Raw genomic sequence first — 13,756 nt, forward strand, 5'->3', positions numbered from 1 at the left:
CAAGGAAAAAGACCTTCACAAATGCAACATCAACATAAGCCAAACAAGGATGAAAATCATAAAAGAGGTCCAAATAACATCAAATCCTCAACAATGAGGCATAGCACATCTTACTAGAGTCACAAAATCAATTCCTCAACAACAAGGCATTCTCCCTCTTGTCAGAGCATCAAATCGCATAGGAATCACCTCATCAGTAAGGTATGAGCCTTCTTACCGGAGAAAATGAAACAACATAAGGGACCAAAAAACATCATAATCAACTCTAGAAATGTCAAAACATATTGCACAAGCCTTTGGAGCATTCACACAAATCAGAAATGCACATAAACAAGCTAAAAACTAATTTTCGGAGACCCCCGGGACAGCTCAGTGCCCCTTAAACCTAGGATGGAATTCCTAGTAGGTATGGTAGCATTTTTGGCATGTAGGATATCATTTCTAGTCAGTATGATGATGTTTTCGATATCTAGGGTGGCGTTTCTGGTCATTATGCTTGAATCTGTAAATCGGGACCTCATCTCTCATGGTAAGTTTGTTAGAGCATATGGTATAAACAATGGTGTTCTTCGCAAGTAGGATAGCATTATTGGCATGTAGGGCAAAGTTTCTGCTAGGTATGGCAGCATTTCTCATAGATCCTGTAGCGTTTCTAGGAGAAGTGTGGAAAACTAAGCTTGTCTTAGTCCTCTAGCTAGGGAAGGGGCACAAAGGGTCTCAGGAACTAAAAATGGTCCTCCTAATGAAGAAAGAGGGTCAAAAACACTCAAATGACATCAAGGACAACCAACATACTCTTCTCATACTTCCTGGTAAAAAGATGCAGAAGAAAATCTCTCTCCCACTGAGCATAAACTAGGAAATGTGAAGCCTAGGCCACTAAAGAGAGAGAGAGGAAAGCAATAATAAACAAAAGTGACTCAAGAAAGCATGAAAAGATCTTAAAGCATCCAAAACAAGTGGAAGGAAGAGTCCACACTCCCATAGAGTAGTCACAGAGAAAACACAATAACACAAAGGAAACGTAAAGCCAAATATGCACTTCCCCCTATTCCAAACTTACATATCAAATTGAAATCCACTAAGTAAGATCATTTCCACAACAATTCAATCCCCAAGAGAAATTACAATTCAAATTTGCAGACACGGAGAAGATAATCTTTTCCGGAAAGAAAATGCAGAAGTAAGAACCACCAACCTACAATTTGCAAAACCAAAACTAAAGTTGAAATCTGAAAGTTTCAAGCCTTCCCCAATCCAATTTGCATACCAAGCTCCAAATCATATTCCAAAATATTCTTGCAATGATCTGCCAGATGATTAACCCATGCACAGACTAGCAAGCCAAAATAAATAGAAAAAATTAAATTTTAGACTATAGTTTTCTCGACCAATAGAAAAATTTCAAAAAAACCATGTATCTTACTTACCTTTACAAAATTCGAAAAAGGCATAATATAAATATTTATTTCTTACCAACCCAAGGCGACCAATCAAAAATAAAGGTAGGTAGAAATAAATCAAATTCATTTACTTAGTAAAGATATGACAATTAATTGGGAAATGCAAATATTTCCTCGAAGCTAGATGGTAGGTACAAATAATATTATTTACCCATTCTTTATTAAATATTTCCCACATAATAATTTATAATTAATTGTCATTATTAATAGTAACACCAATAAATAAATTTAAAAAAATAAAATAAATAGAACTCAAATAAATAATTAAATTAAAAACAATAAATAAATAAAAGTCATCTCAACAATAAATCAAATAAATTAAATAATTAAATAATGAATAAAGCTCAATTAAATCTCAATAAATTAAATTTAATTAATTAATTACACAATTAAATTCTTAATAAAATGAATATTCTAATAATCATTCCACGACTGACCGAAATAAGAAGCCAAGGGGATTTGACCTCACGACCTATGAAACAAAGTGAAAGAGACTTAACCAAGATACCAGATCTCTAAGTTGACTCAAGAGGGAAATCAACCAAGCAAAAGACATCAAGATAAGCTAACAAGGTATACATCTTAGACCTAGAGTTTGTGAGGGAAACTATTTCATCTCCATCAACTTGCCATTGGGATAAAGACACGCTCAGACCTATGGAGTTAGGTGGAGTTGATGTCTCGTACCTGCAATCCTGCATCAAAGGCCAACACAACATATACAATACATATACCTCACAATAAACAATCAAGTGATAGAGAATCGCAACGATATATCCCACTCGCAATGAGTGATATGGAATCGTCTCTACTCACGAAGACAGTCACGCAATATAATATCAAAACATCGCATAGAATCATCACCATAAATTAGGGTTAGTATCATCATCGATCTCATAATCCATATAAACAATAACCATATGTAAATCCATGAGATACCAAATCAACATCCATAAGAATCAAATATCATATAATAAGTCTCACATCATCAATCCTAAAAATATCCAATCATAAAGAGTCATCACAAATACCATGAGTCCACATAAGGTCCTAGCATCACAGATACCATCCAAAATAACCATCATAAGTCTAAATAAGTCTATCAGTATGCAAACCAAAATTCAAGTCTAGGAGGGACACTACATTTCACATTCATTCTTAGATTTATAAACATGTCTCCATCATTCATATAAAATGAATAGAATTAAATAACATTTATGGTACTTATATTTTTAAAATAGAGATCCACAATTGGAATCTCTAGAAATAAGTTGATCATATTTAAAATCAAGCATATAGAATGTCACAAGAGCAGATATATACATTCAATGCATACTTGTGTAAATGAAAGCTTCATCTTTGTGTATTCATTCAAGAGTGAAATAATTCAAGTAGAAGGTCATACAAGATTAGGAATGACATTTAATTAATGCATGAGGAGAATCTTCTTGATGTACTATTCAATCTTGTTATTCAAATAATAGTTTCCATGCCAATTTGCATGACATCAAGAATTATCTATAAAGAAATAATGCATTATTTCCTAATGAAAATACTATTATACATTTATCACATATTCATACACTTTCTATTCAAGTGCTAATGAGAATGTCTAGAATAAAACTCTTCAACATTTAGTCATTTATTTCTATCAAAGTCAACCATTTCAAAGAGAAATTTGTAATGTAAGCAATCTTGTTGCTTATGATTATATAAATATAAGTGTCTAATCATTGTTCTTAATATTTTCATCTATTCAAGTAATCTTAAAGAAGGTTCCATCTAGTTAATGTAATTCAAAGAAGACTTCTCAATACAACATTTATTAAATTACTCCTCAGATCTACTAATATGTACAGTTATCACCACTACTTGATGACTCCCATAAGAGTACAGTTTGTATTCATTCTATAATTAAGAAATATCTTTTTATATATATGTAATGTTCCCTTCCCAAATTGCAAAATTATTTTCTTATAAGCATAAACTACACAACTAAGGGTTACAAAACAATCATACTAATTAATTGATTTGCTAACAAGTGGAGCTTTAATGTAATGCCCCGCCAGGAACCCCAAAGGAAAACCCACAACAAGGGTGAAGCAATTTTTTTTTTTAAAGTATAAAAATATTAATAGCATAAAACACATCATGTACAATAATAACACAAGCAGAAGACTTCACCAGAATTCCTTAAGGGGTTACCAACGAAGAATTAAAAACAAAAGTTAAATTCCACAATTAAAGTTAATCCAATAATCCATCAAAACTCATAAAACATATTAAGCCATATGCAATAACAGATTACACCATTGAAAGATTGAAAGGATACAATATAATTTCTCTTCAATAAGCATTTACACATATCATAAAGGAAATTGATAAATAACATCCCAAACTAAGGATTACATTGCTCTTCCAATACATGGCTCTCAATATACATATAAAGATACAAGTTAACCAAATACAAGGTTACAAAAGTTCATTGATACAATTGACCACATAGGTCTCCAAATAACAATAATCTCCAAACATGAGATAAAGCATGAGCCACGAACCACGGGAACACCTGCGAAGCCAATCCTCGCATGAAGGTACAAACAAGAACATCCGATGGGCAGTAGCACTACCACCCGACCATGTGATCCCAAAATGGAAATCACCTCACCATGCTAGGAGATAGCAGAGGACCCTCAAGCAAGCAAAATCATGACATGGTTGACAAAACAATACGACTCCACAATATTCCAAGTGACTCAACATCACAAATACACAAGTGACTCGACATCACAAAACACAAGTGAACCTAAAGAGAGAGTGTCATCGCATAGCTTATGATGGTTACCATGGTCTCCCTCCATAGGTCCCGACCCCCATCTTGGATTTATCCTGGTAATCTTTCCTGAACCTCTAGCTCCAACTAAGTCTCATGCAGACCATACCAGCCTTTCATGAAGACAAGGTGGTCATTTTTCCATCCTAGGCCTTCTCACTACATTATGAGCCTTGTACAAGCACTCACCTATGTGTGAGGTACAATATCTTATTTAATGTTATGAACTAACCACCTAATCAATTAATTAGATTAGCACTTATTATCTGACTTTCGATGGGTTATCCTGCCAACCACTTTGGGCGCGACCCCCACTCGAAAGCCACTCTCTCAAAGGACACTAAGAAAACATGGTCACTCAATAAGGACCCTATGGCGAAGCAAACAACCATAACACCACTATCCAAAAACAAGTGGTCAAAACAAGGACATACTGACTCTTGGTTAACCATAAGGCAAAGAAACTACATGGTTAAGACAACGAAGTCATCATATATCACTTGGTCAAGGGTACCAAATATGCCACCACAAGACGATTGGACCATAGACCAGAAGTAACTCAATTATAACTCTTTGCAAGAAAGCTAATTTTACTACGTCAGCACTTAGACAATCTTGAGAAAATCAGTATCATAAGCACTTGCATCTTCATTGATTGAAAATTAAATAAAACATTTTTTTACGACATTCACATCTATTCAATTTCCAAATCAATATTCCATCAAGAATAAAATCCACATTAAATATTCAACCAAATAAAACATGAATTCCTAATAGGCATTTTAATCCATTTCTAGAATATATCCCAAATTTACCAATTTGAATTACTAATTCATGCCTTGATTTCCATTAATTAATTTATTTAACCACATAATAAAAATTACTTTGAAAATTACTATTTTTATTTAACATTAAAAACCAACTTTAAAAATATTTCATTTTATACAAAATTAAATTCACATCACATAAAAAGTTGTACCGCGAAGGGTACAAGGCCACGCGGGGGCCAAGGCCTACCCACGGCAGTGCTGCTGCCAAGGCAACAGGCACTACCTGCAGGTAGTACTGCTACCGACCGATAGTACTGCTACCACCAGTAGCAGGTGCTACCGACTAGTAGTGTTGCTACCGCGTAGCAATACTGCCAACTGGCAGTACTGCTACCTGCGGATAGTAGACACTACCAACCCGCGTGGTGAGGCTAGCCCACTATAGGGTAAGGTAAGATCAACTTAATAAAATAAATTCATACTTTCATAGCCTATAAAATCGATAAAGCATGAGCTTGGTTCTTTCCCTGTTCATTTCACGAGCACACGCACACAGTGCCAAATACCAGAATACAAGGGATATTTACCAATAAGGTAATATGTGAAATAAAATCACACAAGAACCCAATAAATAATGATTTAGACAACAATAGAAGGATTCAACAGGTAGGAGAAGGGTTAAGATAAGTTTCCTTACTTCCATACACAGGAAGAATTCCTTGCATCTAGCAAAAGGCAATAACCAATTTTTGCCAACATATACCCCAATTCTTGGGCAATTAGATACTAGAAAGCACACAACAATCTAAATCTATTTTTGTATTCCCAATAGAAGATGTAATTCAAGAAGCTGATTTCAAGAACAAAAACATACAACACATAGAGAAAAGAACCATTTCCTTCCTATAAGCAAACATATGATATAAGTTTCACAAAATCAACAATAACAGGCACTCTTTCTTCCATTCCAATCATTCCACAAGAATCTAAAAAGAGATTTGCATTTTTTTAACACATGGGAAGTAACTGAAATATTCAAATTTAAATTTCAAACAAGAAGGGATTATCCAACCTTGAAGCAAACTAGCAAGCAAAATGATGGAAGAATCCCAGTCCTTGCAAACCAAATCAAATTCCAGCTCCTCTTTCAGAATGGTTTTCCAATTTTCTCTTTCAAATTTTCTACCCTCTCCTCATTCCTGTGAATTTCCAGGAATATATGGGAAAATAATTCCAACCTAAACTTTCTAGGTTAAAAGTTTTCTCTACCAATCAGATTAAATTATTTTTAAAAAGTAAAAACAATCAGATTTACCTTTATCCAAAAAACAATTCTTTTCCAATAAATAAAATACAAAAGTCAAATGGAAACGTAGAAAGAAAAGCTTTTATTTATATTTTCTATTTTCCATATTACTTTCTTTCAACATAAGCATTTAACATTTAAATGGCAAGGCAAATACTTATTTCCTTTTCACAATATAATGATACAACTATTCACAATGAAATAAGCCAATTTAGCCATTTAATGCTAGCAACTCATTAGTTTAATTAAATCAATAATCGCAAGGGCATAATAATTAACTAATTATGCCAATATAAAAATAGCATCATCTAATCAATTAAATAACCATTTAAATAAATAGAAACACGCACAACGAATGATGATCAAATGACGACTCACAAATGACCAAACCAAAGCACTATGACTCACATACCGACCAGACAGGAAAGACAACCGACTGACAACACTCACACGAGTGTAACTGCAGGTCAAGTTAGGGTCCAACAACTATCTCCTCCACTCCCATCGGACATAGAAGGCACGCTCAGACCTATGAAGTCAGGTGGAGTCGATACCCCGTACCTACCCGGTACTAGTACCTGCAATGTCCTGCACCAAAGAAACCACACATGCATATAGACAAATATATATATATATATATACAGACACGACACACACACCGATGAAGGAGAATTGTGACGTTCCCTATCTCATTGGAGTGAGTGAAAGAAAATCATCCTCTCACATCCCAATACACTTGCAAACATGCAACATATAAATAACACATCGCTCATATAAGGTAAGAGTGTCAATCCATGATAATGATCCATAAAATAACATTAATCATAAGCATTGAGATACTGCATAAAATCATACACCACAAATCTAGATAAAGCATGAAACAACATCCCATTAAATCTGAATCAATATATAATAATGTTCCACTAAAGTCAATCAAAAACATACAAAAAGAGCCTAATCAAGGAGGGGTACTACATCCTCCCCCCCAAGCCTAGACTTACTCTTGGAAGCCTAAAACAAATAAGAATAAATCTCTCTTATCTTTGTTGTATCCTCCCATGTCGCTGAGGTCTCATCACGTGGGTCCCATAGGACCCTTACCTGATCGATGGTACGACCCCTGAGGGTCAAATCCCGATACTGAAGAATGCTCACCGAGCTCCATGGAAAGTTGCTCGTCCTCGACCTGCAAAGCATTCCAATCAAGAACATGGGTCACATCAAGATGATAAGGTCAAAGAACATAAACATGAAAGACATTGTGGATGCGGGATAGACTTGGCAGAAAGGCAAGACGGTAGGCAATAGGTCATATCCTCTCAAGGATCTCAAAAGGGCCTACAAAATGAGGTGCCAACTTAGAACCCTTTCCATAATGGATCAGACTCTTCCGTAGACGCACTCTCAAGAACACACAGTCACCAACAGAAAACTAACGATCTACTCTATGGGCATCGGCATACTTCTTCTACCTATCCTGAGTAGCAATCAAATGCCCATGAATCTGCTCAACCTATTGCTCCATCTCATGAAGCATATCCGATCCTAAATGCACCCTATCCTCCAACTGATCCCAACTCAAAAGAGTATGGAAAGGACGACCATACAATGCCTAGAAGGGAGACATGCCTATAGAGCTGTGATATGCGTTGTTATAAGCAAACTCCACAAGGCAAATATATTCTTCCCAGTGTGACTACTGGTCCATAACATACATGTGAAGCATGTCCTCCAAAACCTAATTCAAATGCTCAATCTGACCGTCGGTCTCTGGGTGATAAGTTGACCTGAAGTTAAACTGGGTTCCCAAAGCATGCTGAAGTGAGGTCCACGGTGGTGAAGTAAAGACAGGGTCTCTATGAAAAATGATCCGCCTAGGGATCCCATGCAACCTCACCACATCTTCGAAGAAGACCCATGCCACCACTGTTGTTGTATAAGAAGATCAAATAGAAACAAAATGAGCAACTTTGGTCAATCTATCAATAATGACCATGATGGCATCATGACAATGCAAAGAAACAGGCAACCCCACAATGAAATCCATGGAAATGATATCCCATTTCCAATCCAGTATCAAATTCGGCTGTAGAATCCCTGTAGGGTGTTGATGCTCTGCCTTCACCTGTTGACATTCCAAGCACTTCGACACAAAATCGGCAATGTCATGTTTCATACTAGCCCAATGATATATCTGTTAAGATTTGCATGCATCTTCTTGACACCAGGGTGTGTCAAATAAGGTGCACGATGGGCCTCAGTCATGATCAAAATGCGTAGACCCTCCAAAGGAGGTACATAGATCTGACCAAGATGTCAAAGGAAACCATCTGACTCAAGAGTATATCCAGAATATCTACCCTCCAATGGTCTTCTAGTCTCTGCCACGGCTCTAACATCCTGCTACCAGGTGTCCTGAGGAAGAACTCCGATAATTCTCTCACTCAAGTCCACACCAAGGGACAATGCTGCAACCTCATGCCGCCTATGGCTCAAAGCATCTGCCACTACATTCTCTTTCCCCTGAATATAACGAACCTCAAAATCATACTCGCAGAGGAATTCCATCCATCTTCGTTGTCGAGCATTCAAGTTCGGCTACATGAAAATATATTGCAAACTGCGATGATCACTATGCAGCTCAAACTGACTCCCTAACAGGAAATGTCTCCATCTAACCAATGCATGCACTACCACTGCCAACTCCAAGTCATGAACTAGATAGTTCAACTCATGATCCTTGAGTTTGCGAGACTCATAGGCAACCACACGTCCATCCTGCATAAGTACCTCACTTATACCTTCTAAAGAGGCATCTATGCATACCATGAAATCTCTAGATGGATCAGGAACTGCCAAAATTGGAGAACTGACAAGGAGTTCCTTCAAGGTATGAAAAACTAATTCACACTGCTCTTACCAAACAAACTTTTTTCCTTTCCTCTCGAGAGAAGTAATCGAGTGGCCTATCCGAGAAAAGCTCTGCACAAAGCGACGATAATATCCAATCAAACCCATGAAACTCCGAACTTCAGAAACATTGGTCGGTGCTGGCCAATCCATAATGGCTTGGATCTTAGAAGGATCCATGGATACACCTTCTCTTGAAACTATATGACCAAGATAGCTCACCTCTGACTAGAAGAAATCGCACTTCGTCAAATTCGCAAAAAGCTAATTCTCCCTCAAGCACTTCAATACTTGACGCAAGTGACCCTCGTGCTCTTCCATAGATCTATAATAAATCAATATGTCATCCAAGAACACAAGGACAAAATGTTCAAGGTAGGTGCGAAAAACCCCATTCATAACTCATGAACACTAAAGGCGCGTTCGTCAACCCAAATGGCACCACTGTGAACTCATAATGACCATAACGAGTACGAAACACTGTCCTATGAATGTCTACATCATGAATGTGCAATTCATGTTACCCAGATTTCATATCTATCTTAGAGAACACCTTGGATCCCTTAACTTGATCAAAGAGATCATCTATCTGAGGCAAAGGATATCGATTCCAGATGGTTACCTTATTCAGTTGTCGGTAATCAATGCATAGCTGAAGAGAACCATCCTTCTTAACGAAGATAACTGGCGCACCCCAAGGAGAAACACTAGGACAAATGATCCCCTTGGCCAACAATTCCTCAACCTACAACTTCAACTCACTCAACTCCTGAGTATTCATCCGATATGGTGCTCTCGAAATAGGTTCCGCACCAAGAACCAAGTCAATGCGAAAATCTATGTCTCACTTCGAAGGCATATCGGGAATATCCAAAAGAAACACATCAGCATACTCTCGAAGAATAGGGTGACCATCAAGAGTGATTTCTCGACTCTCTTCCTCATCCACATTCTCAAGGGCAACTGCAAAAAGATGACACCCTTGACGCATGCACTGGCTAAGTTGCATAGTGGAAATCATACGTAAGGATATCGATCGTTGAACTCCAACAATCCACACTCTCCTGTCATGGTCATCTAAACACTCTACTATCTTCAGACAACAGTCTACACGAGCACTGTGAGATGATAACCAATCCATCCCCAAGACAACTCTAGAGGACCCCAAAGGAATGACTCGAAGGTCACCTGAAGTGACAAAGGGTCCTAGGTCCAACTCACAACTGGGAACGAAGGCATCTACAAACACACACACACCGGTAGCCAGCTCTACTTGCCACCTATCCGCCTTCTTAGCAGACACGAACCCACATCGCTCCACAATGGATGAAGAAATAAAAGAATCTGAAGCATCAGAATCAAAAGTATAGACATAGGGATACCACACAACACACCTATAGTCTCAATTACTGTACTTCGATGCTCAGCCTGGCGGTCATCCGCCGCTACAAATACTCTATGGGATCTACCTGCATCCCCCACTATCGGCTCTGATGCGGCTGGCCTCTAACTACTCGTCTGGTGAGGATGCTAACGACACTGAGCGGCTTTGTGGCCAAACTGACCACAGGTGAAGCAAGCTCCTCTAACAGGTCCTCTACTCCCAGACGGCGCACTGGACTGCTGAAAGCTTTCCCCACTAGGGGCCTGAGATGCACCCTGAGAGGGCTACCCTGGAAAGGTCTACCTATTCCTCTGCCAGTTCCTGCTCTTCCAAAACTAAGATTTGCCACCCTACTGGCCCTGAGACTACTTCGGTCTCGGCGGCTGCTGACCACCCTTAGCGGGTGCTTGAGGACCCATAAAAGGTGCAGTAGTCTGGGATTGGTTCCCTCTCCCTCTAGACCCACTGAAAGGATCACTCTAGACTGGCTTCCATGAGCACGACTAAGGTTCTTCTCTACTAGCCTAGCTTTCACCACGGCTACCTCTACTGAAGTAGGCTCAAAAACTCTCACTCCTCCACTGATGCGGTCGTTAAGACCCCTCAAGAAGTGTTGAACAAGAATAGCCTCGTCATTGCCGATCTCAGCATACTGTTTGAGCTCATAGAACCTATGCTCAAATTGATCTACTGACAGCCCAAACTAGCGCAAAGCATAGAACTCATCTACTCATGACTGCCTCCACTGTGGTGAGAGAAATCGTGCCCTGAATCTCTCCTGGTAGATCTCCCATGACACAATGTTAATGCTCACACTGATCCTCTCCTCTAACCGCCACTTGATAGACGTGAAACTCTCGAGATGCATGATAGCGCATCCTTCCTTGGTGTTGCTACCATATGGATACATGGTGACACAGCGATCTAAACTGATAAGCCAGGTCTCTGCCTCAAGACCAGTACCTTTACTGTCAAAGAAAGGAGGATTAGACCTCATCAAGTCCCTCATGTGGCCCATGTTAGCTGGATCCTGGTCCACTGGAACCTCTCTCTCTCTCTCTCTCTCTCTCTCTCTCTCTCTCTCTCTCTCTCTCTCTCTCTCTCTCTCTCTCTCTCTCTCTCCTAAATTTGCTAATGTGACTCCTCTACCTAGGCATGGATGGGCCGATCCACCTCAGGTCTGGGGCCTAGTCTAGCTAGCACCTCCTAAAACATCTGTCATAGCTCTTCCCTTTTGGGAACCTTCTCTCCTGAATATAGTTCCTCCTGATTAAAAAACTAATACCAATCCACACTCGTGTGAGTGGGTGGTGGCGAAGAACTATGGCACTCGGAACCTTGACCTCGTCCTCCTCCCCTACCTCTAGTGCGGCCACCAAGACGACCACCTCCATTGGCTTTCCTAGCCACGACCTAACACTACACAAGAGAAAAATGTTCAGATCAATGGCAAGGAAAGAAACAAGGAAGTCGTAACCACTAAGATCTACACAAAAGGTCAAGGTGAATGGGCTCACTACAAACCCAGAGTACCCAGTGTTGAAACATGGGCTCTGATACCAAATGTAATGCCCCGCCAGGAACCCCAAAGGAAAACCAACAACAAGGGTGAAGCATTTTTTTTTTAAAGTATAAACATATTAATAGCATAAAACACATCATGCACGATAATAACACAAGCAGAAGACTTCACCAGAATTCCTTAAGGGGTTACCAATGAAGAATTAAAACCAAAAGTTAAATTCCACAATTAAGGGTAATCCAATAATCCATCAAAACTCATAGAACATATTAAGCCATATGCAATAATAGATTACACCATTGAAAGATTGAAAGGATACAATATAATTTCTCTTCAATAATCCTTTACACATCATAAAGGAAACTGATAAATAACATCCCAAACTAAGGATTACATTGCTCTTCCACTACATGGCTCTCGATATACATATAAAGATACAACTTAACCAAATACAAGGTTACAAAAGTTCATTGATACAATTGACTACATAGGTCTCCAAATAACAATAATCTCCAAACATGAGATAAAGCATGAGCCATGAACCACAGGAACACCTATGAAGCCAATCCTCGCATGAAGGTACGAAGAAGAACATCCGATGGGAAGTGGCACTACCACCCGACCATGTGATCCCAAACTAGAAATCACCCCACCGTACTAGGAGATAGCAGAGGACCCTCAAGCAAGCAAAAGCATGACATGGTTGACAGAATAATACTACTCCATAATATTCCAGGTGACTCAACATCACAAATACACAAGTGACTCAACATCACAAAACACAAGTGAACCTAAAGAGAGAGTGTCATCGCATAGCTTATGATGGTTACCATGGTCGCCCTCCATAGGTCCCGACCCCCATCTTGGATTTATCCAGGTAACCTTTCCTGAACCTTCGGCTCCAACTAAGTCTCATGCGCACCATACCAGCCTTTCGTGAAGACAAGGTGGTCAGTTTGTCATTCCAAGCCTTCTCACTACATTATGATCCCTGTACGAGCACTCACCTATGCGTGAGGTACAATATCTTATTTAATGTTATGAACTACCCACCTAATCAATTAATTAGATTAGCACTTATTATCTGACTTTCAATGGGTTATCCTGCCAACCACTATGGGCGCGGCCCCCACTTGAAAGCCACTCTCTCAAAGGACACTAAGCAAACATGGTCACTCCACAAGGACCCTATGGCAAAGCAGATATCCATAACACCACTATCCAAAAACAAGTGGTCAAAACAAGGACATACTGACTCTTGGTTAACCATAAGGCAAAGACACTACATGGTTAAGACAACGAAGTCATCATATATCACTTGGTCAAGGGTACCAAATATGCCACCACAGGACGACTGAACCACAGACCAGAAGTAACTCAATTATAACTCTTTGCAAGAAAGCTAATTTCACTAAGTCAGCACTCAAACAATCTTGAGAAAATTAGCATCATAAGCACTTGCATCTTCATTGATTGAAAATAAAATAAAACACTCTTTTACGATATTCACATCTATTCAATTTCCAAATCAATATTCCATCAAGAATAAAATCCACATTAAAATATTC

The sequence above is a fragment of the Cryptomeria japonica genome, chromosome 4 (assembly GCF_030272615.1).
Source record: "Cryptomeria japonica chromosome 4, Sugi_1.0, whole genome shotgun sequence".
Classification (NCBI taxonomy): Eukaryota; Viridiplantae; Streptophyta; class Pinopsida; order Cupressales; family Cupressaceae; genus Cryptomeria; species Cryptomeria japonica.